Source organism: Anomaloglossus baeobatrachus, chromosome 3 (assembly GCF_048569485.1).
Source record: "Anomaloglossus baeobatrachus isolate aAnoBae1 chromosome 3, aAnoBae1.hap1, whole genome shotgun sequence".
Classification (NCBI taxonomy): Eukaryota; Metazoa; Chordata; class Amphibia; order Anura; family Aromobatidae; genus Anomaloglossus; species Anomaloglossus baeobatrachus.
This window is the reverse complement of record NC_134355.1, coordinates 409,244,292-409,255,291: the sequence shown is the minus strand read 5'-3', so window position 1 is coordinate 409,255,291 and position 11,000 is coordinate 409,244,292. Positions and strand designations below refer to the sequence as shown.

The 11,000-nt window shown below is 44.2% G+C and overlaps 1 long non-coding RNA gene across 1 annotated transcript; it reads right to left on the bottom strand.

The window, feature by feature from the left end:
• Positions 1-633: 633 nt before the first annotated feature.
• Positions 634-9,352, bottom strand: LOC142295350 (uncharacterized). Its single transcript, XR_012751431.1, has 4 exons — positions 9,313-9,352; positions 1,076-1,150; positions 934-993; positions 634-847 (listed from the first exon to the last, which is right to left on the bottom strand). It is a non-coding gene; the product is annotated as an uncharacterized LOC142295350 (long non-coding RNA).
• Between the last annotated feature and the right edge of the window lie 1,648 nt (positions 9,353-11,000).

Below are 11,000 nucleotides of genomic sequence, written 5' to 3'. Positions count from 1 at the left end.
GGGACTCGATAACACCTGCCGGTGGCGACCGGTCATTGGCAATTTGGTTTACCACGGGACTCTGTGTGTAATTATTGTGAACTGTGAGTACACCATTTACCGCCGGTCCAACCCTGCACGTCACCTTCCACAGCCATTTATCCCATACACCAGGGCCCCGGGACTACACCTCCCCTAACCGTCTCACCATCAGTCACCGCAACCCACGGGTGGCCTCACCGACAACTCACTCCCCAGTAAATAATCCCTTTCTACGGTTGAGAGGATGGATGGCTGTACGAGCCCGGGTCCGACCACCACTCGTTACTACCAGGCCAAAGGTGGGATAATGGGGTTGGTGCATCTATACAGATGCATACATGTAATATAATGTTTGTGAGTGATGCAAGATGTTTATTTGCTTTTTGAAATGACACGTACCAAACAGCTGATATCCATTTTAAAGTCTTTATAATACAACATGTAAATTCAACCCAAAAAATATTGAGTTATCAACATCAACTGTTAGGAAGACATGTTTGGAAGCAGGCTTGAGATGTTGCAAGGCCCCAAAGAAGCCATTGATGACAGCCATACAAAGGCGAAAACTGTGGGCATTGAAATATTCAAAATTCAAAATGGAATATATTCCAGAACTTGCATTGGAACTAAATGAACTTAGAAACCTGTTCACAAAAAAAAAAAAATGAACGGCTGCTGCCCTCCGCTTGGCCAGCCGCATAACGGGCCAGCATCAATGCATGATGGTCGACTCTGGTCATCAGTCTCCTCTGTGCAGACAAAATTCTTCTCAGGGATCCCATTATGCTGGAGTGAGAAGAGAGGAGGTCTGCCAAAGTCGGGATTCCTATGGAGGGAATGGTAAAAGTTTAAAATTATAATTTTTCTTTCTGCTTATTAGTAAGAGGTACGAGATTCATGTTTAACACTTACGGCTTTCCTCCTCATCTGACACAGAGGGACTGATGGAGCCCAACGTGGTTGGAATAGCGTCTATGCAAACAATCACTTAATAGTACACGACAGCTTTATGTTTTGCAATTTATATGGAGCTTATTTTATGTAAAACAATTACCATCATGCACTTGCTGTACCGGGGGCTCTTGCTCCTCTGGGGGCCCATGCTCCTCTGGGGGCTGATGTTGTGTTCCTGGAGAGAATTTATCTTATTACACATATATATTACATAATACATACATAAATAAAAAAAAATATATATATATATATATATACACACATACATACAGTATGACAAGGTGTGCCCAAACTTTTGGTCAGTACTGTAGGTATACATATATCTATCTATATATCTTTTTATATATATATATATATATATATATATATATATATATATATATATATATATATATATATATATATATACACACATCTATCTATGTATATATTTCTCTCTCTCTATATATATATATATATATATATATATATATATATATATATATATATATATATATATATATATATCACTACCATTGTAAGTTCCCTAGGCACGATCATCTACATCCACCTCGGTTGCGCTGCCTCTATGCCTGTATGGCTGTGATCCTGTCACTCGAACGGTATCACAGATCCGCAAGCTTCTTGCGGATCTGGGAACAGGTCCTCTCCAAATTGAAACGTCTCCTCAGACCTCGCTGGATCCTCCTCAGCACCGCCTTTTTATGCAGAAGTGGATGCCCATGCGGTCCCTGGCAGTCGTAGTCACGAGCATCCACTTCTCTTATTAAATAGCGGACTTCCACCTCCCCTCAAGCTGTTGCTCGACTGCGTGCCGCCATGCTGTCTCATAGAAGGGAGGGCGTATCCTTCTCAGTAGCAGTTGCGTCTGCATCGCCTACGCAGTTGCGTCACCCACTGTCACGCCTCTTCACATCTGATTAGACGGATAGTGTCACATGGACACTAGCTCCAATCAGATTGGGGTTGGGGAGGTGGCCCTGCTCCAGCCAATGGCCGATGATATTGCATCTTCGACCATGGCTGGATTGTAATATTTCTCCAAGTTTGATTGGTGAAATATTACAATTGTTATGATTGAAGGTGAAAGTGAAACTGTCACTTTCAACTACAAATCAGAATGATTGTAGCCACGGGGTGGGGGGGCAAAACCACCCCCCCCTGGGGTCGACTACAGATCCTCACGTAACTTCAGCAATGGTGACATGTCAGTGAAGCCGGTCACCAGAGCTGCAGGAACGGAATCCCGCCATGACGCATACGGTGCGGCAAGGGTCGTTTGAGCACCAACTGCGTGAGCACAAACAATTTTGAGAAAATCGCAAAAGGGATGTCGTTTTGGTCACAGTATCAGTGACGCAGATACGGCCTCGTTAGTAAAAAAAAATGTTGCAAGAGTACACGGCTTCATTGATTTAACACTGGTGGGAGTGCGATCTGATTTTTTTATCGAATTGCACTTGCACATGGAAATCGCAAGTGGAGAAGAGTCCAAAATGATGCATCCCTCACACAGCTCAAGACCAAATCCAAGTAGTTAATTAACCTTTCAAGCGTTTCACACGAAGTAAAGCAATGTGGAAGTTAAAAGTGAACATTTGACTTTTTAACACAAAAATGTAACTGTTGCCATAAAATTGAGTATTGTCACAAGCATATCAGGAAAAAAAGTACGATCAAATTTATTGTGCAATTTCTCCTTACTACACTGATATCTTATATGTGGTGGAAATCAAGTTTGGGCGCACTTTTTGGCACGCGGTTGGTGCCAAAACGACCCTTGACGCACCGTATGCATCATGGCGGGATTCTGTTCCTGCAGTCTTTCATGCGACTGCTCTCCGCCCCTGCACTTCTAACGGACGCCTGTCGTTAGGTAGGTAACTACGTGTGACAGAGCCCAGTGATATTGTATGCCACGGGCAGCCATTTTGCCCGTGGCGCACAAACTTAATGGCCGGGTTTGATTGGCAGCAACATCGCTGTTAAGTGGCTTGGAGGCCTCTCAAAGTCACTTCAAAAGTGATGGGTTCCATTTTACATTTGGTTGTAAAAATGCAAAATTGCTGTTGAACTTTGAACCCTTCTAATGTCCTAAAAAAAAGTTTCAAAAATTGCACTGATGTAAAGTAGCCCTTACTAGTGAATGAATGACAAACAAATCTTGTGAAAAGTAAAAAGAACTGTTTATTAAAGTACTCAATACAAGAAATGACAGTTCAGTATAAATCTGATGAATATAATAGTACATCTAACTAATATTTTAAAATTAAGAAGGAAAGTTTATTAAACAAATCAATACAAGAAATTATAGCTCTGCATAAATGTGATCAATACAATACTCTATCTAATGCTGCCACGTAATTGCACCAGGACCATTAAAATATTGTCAGTACTTTTCTCGACAGGCCTTCGCATCATCAGTATTTCTGCCGGGCGCCAATGGTTGAAGTCCTGCGATTTACGGAGCATCAGAATGCCATTCACCAAGCACCACTTCCCCGTTTGTAAAGTCAACAGAGTCTACAAAGCCTGTTGGACAGTACACAATTGCATCTCGCCAGCGAAGGAAGTTGTGCAGAATGCAACATGCCAAAACAACTGAGTCTATCGATGGTAGCCTTATGTTAATCGGTTTATGGAAAACTCTGAAGCGATTTGCCATGATCCCAAAGGCATTTTCCACAACCCTGCGTGCCCTTGATAATCTGTAATTGAACATGTCTTTCCGCCGTTAGACTTTTCAGGGGGAATGATTTCATAAGATTCGGATGAAGTGGGAATGCTTCATCGCCCACAAATACAAAATTAAGGTTTGCGGTAGTGTCAGAGTTGGGAGGCAAGTTCACCAAAGCCTGTGTGCTCTAAAACCACACTGTCGGAAACCCTGCCATTCATGCCAACATCAACAGCAATAAATTCGTAATTGGCATTCACAAGGGCCATTAGGATGATGCTGAAATAGCCCTTATAATTATAGAAATAGGATCCGCTGTTCAGTGGTTGAGTGATCCGCACGTTTCCCATCCAAAGCCCCACCACAGTTCAGGAACTGCCAAAGCCGCTCAAAATCGGAGGCAATCTTTTTCCATTCCTCCACTGTTTTGGGGAACTCAATGTAGCTACGTAGACTGTGGAAAATAGCTCTACATGTCTCCAGAATTAGAACGCTGAGCAGGGATCTTGAAATTGCAGAAGAAAAATGCAAGTCTTGCAGGGAGCGTCCGGTGGCCAGGTATCACAGCGTGACTGACAATCTTTCATCTGCCAGGATGGCAGCACGCATCGCTGTATTCTTGCGCAGAATAAGAGGCGTAACTCTTTCCAGTAAAAGTTTGAATGATTCCTCTGACATCCGCAGAAAGTTGTGGAAATCCAGAGGATTGTTCTCCTGCAGCTTTCTTACAAGTTGCATGTGGGAGTATTTGTACCTCTTCTGCAGCCACTCTGGTCCACATGCGACGCTTTCGTTTGGAACGCCTCTGTTCCCCATCACGTAGCCGACCGGCCTCAAACATCAATGCAGCACCCAGCACAGCACGCTGTGTGTCGTTCATGATGTCCACACTGCAAAAATTATATGTAAAGATGAGAGAAGTTGCAATAAAACAATCACAATATTTTGTTGGGGTGTGGCAGAGACAATAAAATGGCCACCCCCATAGAAGTGCAAGTGCACCTGTTCTATTTGTGGCTGTGGCAGAGACACAAAAAGGTGGCTGTAGCAGAGAGACAAAATAGCCAGCGATGATAGTAGTAGGACACATAAAAGAATGGCACTATGGATGTACGCACTTGAGACCCCCTGTAAAAGGCATTATGTACACAGATAACAGCCAAGCACTTTCATTATCTAGCATAATAAATACTATCATAGCAAGAACATGAAACAAATTTGAGACCCTCAAAAAATGACCTACAGTGTCCAGGGAATATAGCCGTCTATCAGTGAAGAATAGTATTATACTATCTATTATTAATCGCAGCTTCAATCCTCAAAGCAACACACTCGGGAACGAAAGAGGGATCAATGCGAGTGAAGCTGCTGCTTTGATCCGAAAAGCAAGCAAGCAATCGGGAACAAAGCACGAATGAATCTGGGTGTAGTCACAGGTTCTATCCCAAGACTCAAAAGGGAACAAAGCATGAAGCGATACCCAATCAGAACGTAGTAGTGTTCTCAGCGCAAACCAAAAACCAAACCAAAACCAAACCAAAAACCCCAGAAACGGGGACGCAACTACACGCCTACATTTCACTCATCTAGGTCGTTAACAAAATCGTTAGCTAGGTGTCAAACATACAGATTCATCCTGCCCAGCAGGACTCCAACGAGCCAAAAATGGCCCAGGCTGTTCAGCATCGACTAACGATTTCACAGCAGGGGGCGGATCGTTGGTACGTGTCAAACATGACGAGATCGCTAGTGAAGTCGTTGCATCACAGAAACTGTGACGTAGCAACGATCTCGTTCACGATCTCGTTATGTGTGAAGTGGCCTTAACAAGCTACTGACGTACGTGCATAGACTTTTGCTTATCTCCAGGTGCCTCATCAAGGACAGTATAGTCATGTAGAAAACTCTAACCAAATAAGGGAATAAGAGGAACCAAGTTAGATAATTGGTTAATAGCAATACGGATGTACTGAATGAACTGTATACCTGTTTTTTTTTTTTTTTTTAACAATACACAGGTTAGAAGAGCACTGTGCTTCTCCCGGATGGAGATACGTCTCTGTGTGGTCATTTTTCCTGATTTATATACATCTGCGCAGTTCTGATTTAGAATCCTCCTCCCAGACCCTGAGAGACCCGGAGGTCTCCCCTAACACCAAAGGGCTTCAAAAGTGTGGCTGCGGACTGGTCATCTGACACACTGAACAGGAATCACAATACCGTTTTACTTCTTCGTGGACACCAGGCTAGTAAAACGGCGGCAGTATACAATCAAGGGTTTTCTTGTGGCCCAACTGTCCGCCAAGTAGGTGAGGATGGGACAGGTTCATTACCAACCTGTGATAGGCCTGTGGTACCATCAATTGTTCTACCACCTCACTCTGTATTTTGACAACTTGATACAACAGGTCATGGGTCACCTCAAAACATGGAAACATGGCATCCGCCCCGGGTTGTTGGGGTTCCCATCAATAATTAACACATCTTGCCTGGCCCAGGACAAATTAGGGTCTCACAGTTGTGTTGTACCAAACTTGTCACTCGAGACATTTAAGCCTGACAATTCAGGAGCCGGCGGCAAGTCCTCTACTTCCCCGGCCATTACTTTCATGGGGTTCGTCTCCGGCGTCTCCTCCTCGGGCCTACAAGGCTCCTGCACTCCTTCAAAATAACTTTCTGTGGACTTTACCAGCCCTGACTCCAGTTCCCCAAGTGGCTTAATTGTTGGCCATAGAGCCGAGAATAGTGGAAAATCCCTCCTATCAGCTCATAATGCAGGTTTTCTACTACCCCCACTTCATTGCATCATCTTCAGGCAGGTGTATTTATTATCAGTAGGGTAGTTTTTTAAGTCCTCGTGAATGCACAATACACCAAATTTCCTGCTGGTGAACTCTGTGGGCTGCACCAGGCTATCTCACACCAAGGTCACATGACTCCCTGAGTCGAGTAAGGTCACTGCCGGGGTGCCCTCCACCTCAACCCAACACAGATGTCCATCACTGAGATCCTTTGGGGTGCCAGTTGCACAAACGTTTTAGCAAAAAGGGACTGATGGTACCCAAAATTAGTGTCCATAGGTTCAACCAGTTGGGGGCAGTCAGTTCTCACATTGCCTGGCTCCTGGCATCACCAGCAGACAACGGCAACCCGATCACCTTCTGATAAGTCCTGTACAGCCCTCCGGGGCTCCGCTCGATGGGTCAGGGGTGGGGACTTACGGGACTTTTTTGTCAACCTTCCCAGGGTCCCACCCTGGAGGTCCTTGGTAGTTTCATATTGGTATTATAAGGTCCACCATCATCATCTGGAGCATATTATTGTGAATCGCCTGTCCCACCCAGTGTTGAAGGGGGAAGGTAAGGCCCTCCAGAACTTATCTGTTACTATGCAGTCAACCATAGCAGTGGGTGACAGTACCTCGGGCTGCAGCCATTTCTGTGTCAGGTGTAGCAAGTTGTAACCATGGGACCTGGCTGGTTTAGAAGAGTCAAACTCCCACTCGTGTACTCGCTGGGCCCGAACTAACACATTTACACCCAGTCATCCAGTCATGCCAGTAGCTCACCATTAATAACTGCGTAGTCCTTTGCTTGCTTGCCTGGCAGGTCATGATAGGCTTTCTGGGGTCCTGCTGCCAATAATGGAGCGACTATTTCCACCAATTGGTCCTGGGGTAGTCCCTCTCTCGGCCACTCTCTCAAAACTATCCAGATAGGACTCAATGTCCTCGGTGGCCTCCATCTTGGGTATCGCCATATGGACTGTTTTCCTGGCGTTGCGAATTACCGGTGGAGTTACCACAGACTGTGATGTCATTAGGTACTGTACCAACAGCTGATTAGTCTCCTGCTGATGCAGATAAGCCTCCTAAATATCTGCTGCTGCTAGGTAGCCTCCTGCTGCTGCTGATTAAATATCTGCTGCTGCTGAGCAGCCTCTTGCTGACGCTGAGCAGCCTCCTTCTACCGCCGAGTAGTCTCTTGCTTAAATATCTGCTGCTGCCGAGTAGCCTCCTGCTGCCGCTGAGTGGACTTTTGATTAAATAAATGCTGCTGCCTAGTGGCCTCCATAAGCACTTTCATCACAGCCTTCATCTCTGCACATTACCCGGACTGGGTTTGCGACAATCCTTTCACCCAGGACATACACTGGTAACCAGTCAGAAGTGCAAAAAACCCCCAATTGAACTGGCCGCTCTGCGTTTGACTGCTTCAAGCCACCAAATGTAGGGAATCAGCTCTGGTTGACGATGGCAAGGATGCAGTAAACAGTCATACATGGGTTTTCAGTCCAAGAAAAAAAAAAAAAATCAGTATTTTATTCACACTAACACAAACATAATGCAAAGTCTTACTTCAGACAGGGTTACAAGGTTACAAAAGAAAAAGTCCAGCTTGGTAAACAGCATAACATCAGTCCCAGACATTCCAGCCCATACAGCTTGGTTTCCTCTTCCTTCCCAACAGACAGACTGCTTCAGTTCTCCAGCCCAACCACCCTGACACTGAGAAGAGCTGACTGTCTATTTATGCTGTGCTAAGTATTCACCCGTGTACATCAGACGTTGCCTCAGAACCTGACCTAGCAGAGAAGATCCAGGTCAAGTTAGGATTAACCTTTTCTCTGCCGCTCACCTTGGCGAAAGGCACATAATCTGAGGGATATGGTTCCCATCAACCACCATACCCTTTACTGCGTCACAATATATATTGTATTTTTTTTTTATTCATTACAAAATGCTGAAAGCGTCCTATCAGAGGCGGGGCCAGCGCGTGCCCAGTGCTATGTTCACGTTGTAGTTGAAATCTTCAATAAAATTGCACCGGAGTTTGCATGTGCATAGCCCACCAACTGTAGCACTTTTCAATTGAAAACACTTGGTCAGTGAATACCACCAGTTTTTTCAGATTATATTCTACATATTCAATGTTCATTCACCTCCTAAAACGCACAGGGAGTTTAATATATACCTGGTTATATATGGGATATATGTTCATTCCCATGTAATCTACAGTGACGAGCAAAGGGGAAAGAATGTTTTGAACGTTTGACTTTCAGGCTCCATATCTCAACATCCACTACAGCTTTGAACCTGAGACTACTTTCGTTTTATAGACAATCATCTTGTCAAGGCTTCTTCAATTTTTTTCAGACTACTATTCCAGACTTGAGTAAAGTGCATTGCACAATGCTTGCATGGACGTCTTTGATCTCACTATTACGAAGCATACGAGCTATGGATAGACTTAGTGATGAGCCGACTTGTTGACTCCTGATACTTTGCCTGTACGTCCACTTCTTGGCTACTGAATGTATGGCTTTATATTGTGTTCTCCCAACTGTCATGGTATTCACGTTATGCAGTTTGGCAATTATTTTGGCTGAGATGCCGTTATCAATGAGCTGGGTTATGCTGCTTCTCTTTTCTTGGAAAATGTCCTTCATGGCTGCACCTTAATTCAAACCAGTGACCTTTCGCTTGGGAATCAACGTAATAACACACTGAGCTATTAGAGAATGTGAGAACAGGTTGTAATTTGTAGTATACAGGAAAAAAATAATTTCTCCACCACCAGGAGCAAAACTGTAACAATGCAGTGACATGACAAGAATCTGCATAAGTAATCATATGCTAAATAATTGCAAGTCAAATTTACCTATGAGATAGCCAAACGGATTGGCTATAAAATGAGGGTAGTTTCACACTCAAAGCTGTAGTGGATGTTGAGATATGGAGCCTAAAATAAAAATAAAAAAAAAATAAATAAATAATTGTTACCCTTTTGTCACTGTATATTCCATGATCATTCCCTACCTAAGAAGCACAGGGAGTATAATATAAACGTTTATATGGAATATGTGTTCATTCCCCTAAAGTGTACATATACCAGGGGTGTTCATTAAAGATTTCCCCTGACCCATTCCTATTTACCGCAGGATGCTGAAACTCCACACGTGTAATGATATAAGTCTCTATATGTTACATGCCAATTTGCAACTCTGAATTGATAATGGTCTTTCTTTTACAGATGCTGAAGTGGTGTGAGGTGTGATAATGGACCCAGTGGAATACAGAACAGTAATAAAGTGAAAGGGGTTTGCAGCCAGGAATCCCAGTGAGCAGATACATATGGTCTTGTATGATTTTTTTTTTCCACGGACCCCCCACACTAATCTTGACGTTTTGGGCTAGGTGCAGTTTCAGCATCCTGCGATAAATAGAAATAGAAGTGGTTAAGGGGAAATCTTTAATGAACGCTTCTTAGGGAATATCATATGGAATATGTTCATTTCCCCATTATCTAAATATATTACTTATTCATTCTCCACCTAAGTACAGGGAATATAATATACCTCTGTTTATATGAAATATAAGTGTTTATTCCCATGAAATCTACATATATCCCATGTTCATTCCCCACCTAACAAGCACAGGGAATATAATATACACCTGTTTATATGGGATGTGTGTTCATTCCCCAGTAATCTACATACACACCATGTTAATTTTCCACCGAAGCACAGGGAATGTTATATTCCCATTGTTTATATGGGATATATGTTCTTTCCCACATTATGTACATGTATTTCATGTCAAAGATGTACAAGAAACCTATTATACATCTTTTTTAGACCAATAAATTATGTTCATCCTTTTTATTTATTCCTTTTCTTCATTCTATTATGTCCCCCACTCGTCCCCTTTCTCTAGGTCACTTTCTCCCCTTCTCTTAGCCTCTGCCTCTCCTTCGTTTGCCGCTCCCTCCACTTCTCCTGGCCTCTGCCTCGCTCTCCCCCTTTCTTGGCCGGTGCCTCCTCTTCTCTGCTCTCCCCCCTTTTCTCATCCAATGCCCCCCGTCTCTCAACCCTTTCTCCCATCTGGCAGCATTTCCCTCTTCACTCAGCCGCTGCCGCCCTTCTCTCAGCTGCTCTCTCCCCTTTTTTTGGCCACTGCCCCCCTTCTCTGGCCGCTCTCCCCCCTTTCTCGGCCGCACGCACCCTTTCTCTCAGCCTCTCCCTTTCCATCTCTTGGCCACTCTATCCCCTTCTCTCGGCCACACTCTGACTTTCTCTCGGGTACTGCTCCCTCTTAGTCACTTTCCCCCTTTCTCTTTGTTGTTCCCTCCCTCTCTCTGGGCCGCTCTCCTACCTTTTCTCGGTCCCTCTACTCTCATCCCCTCCCTCCCGTTCTCTTGGCCTCTCTCTCCCCATCTCTGGGCCGCTAGATCACCTTCTCTCAGCTGCTCTTTCGCCTACTCTCTCCTTTCGGCCGCACGCCCCTTTATTGCAGCTGCTCTATCTCCCATTCTGTTGGCTGCTCTCCCCCCCTCTATTGGCCGCTTTC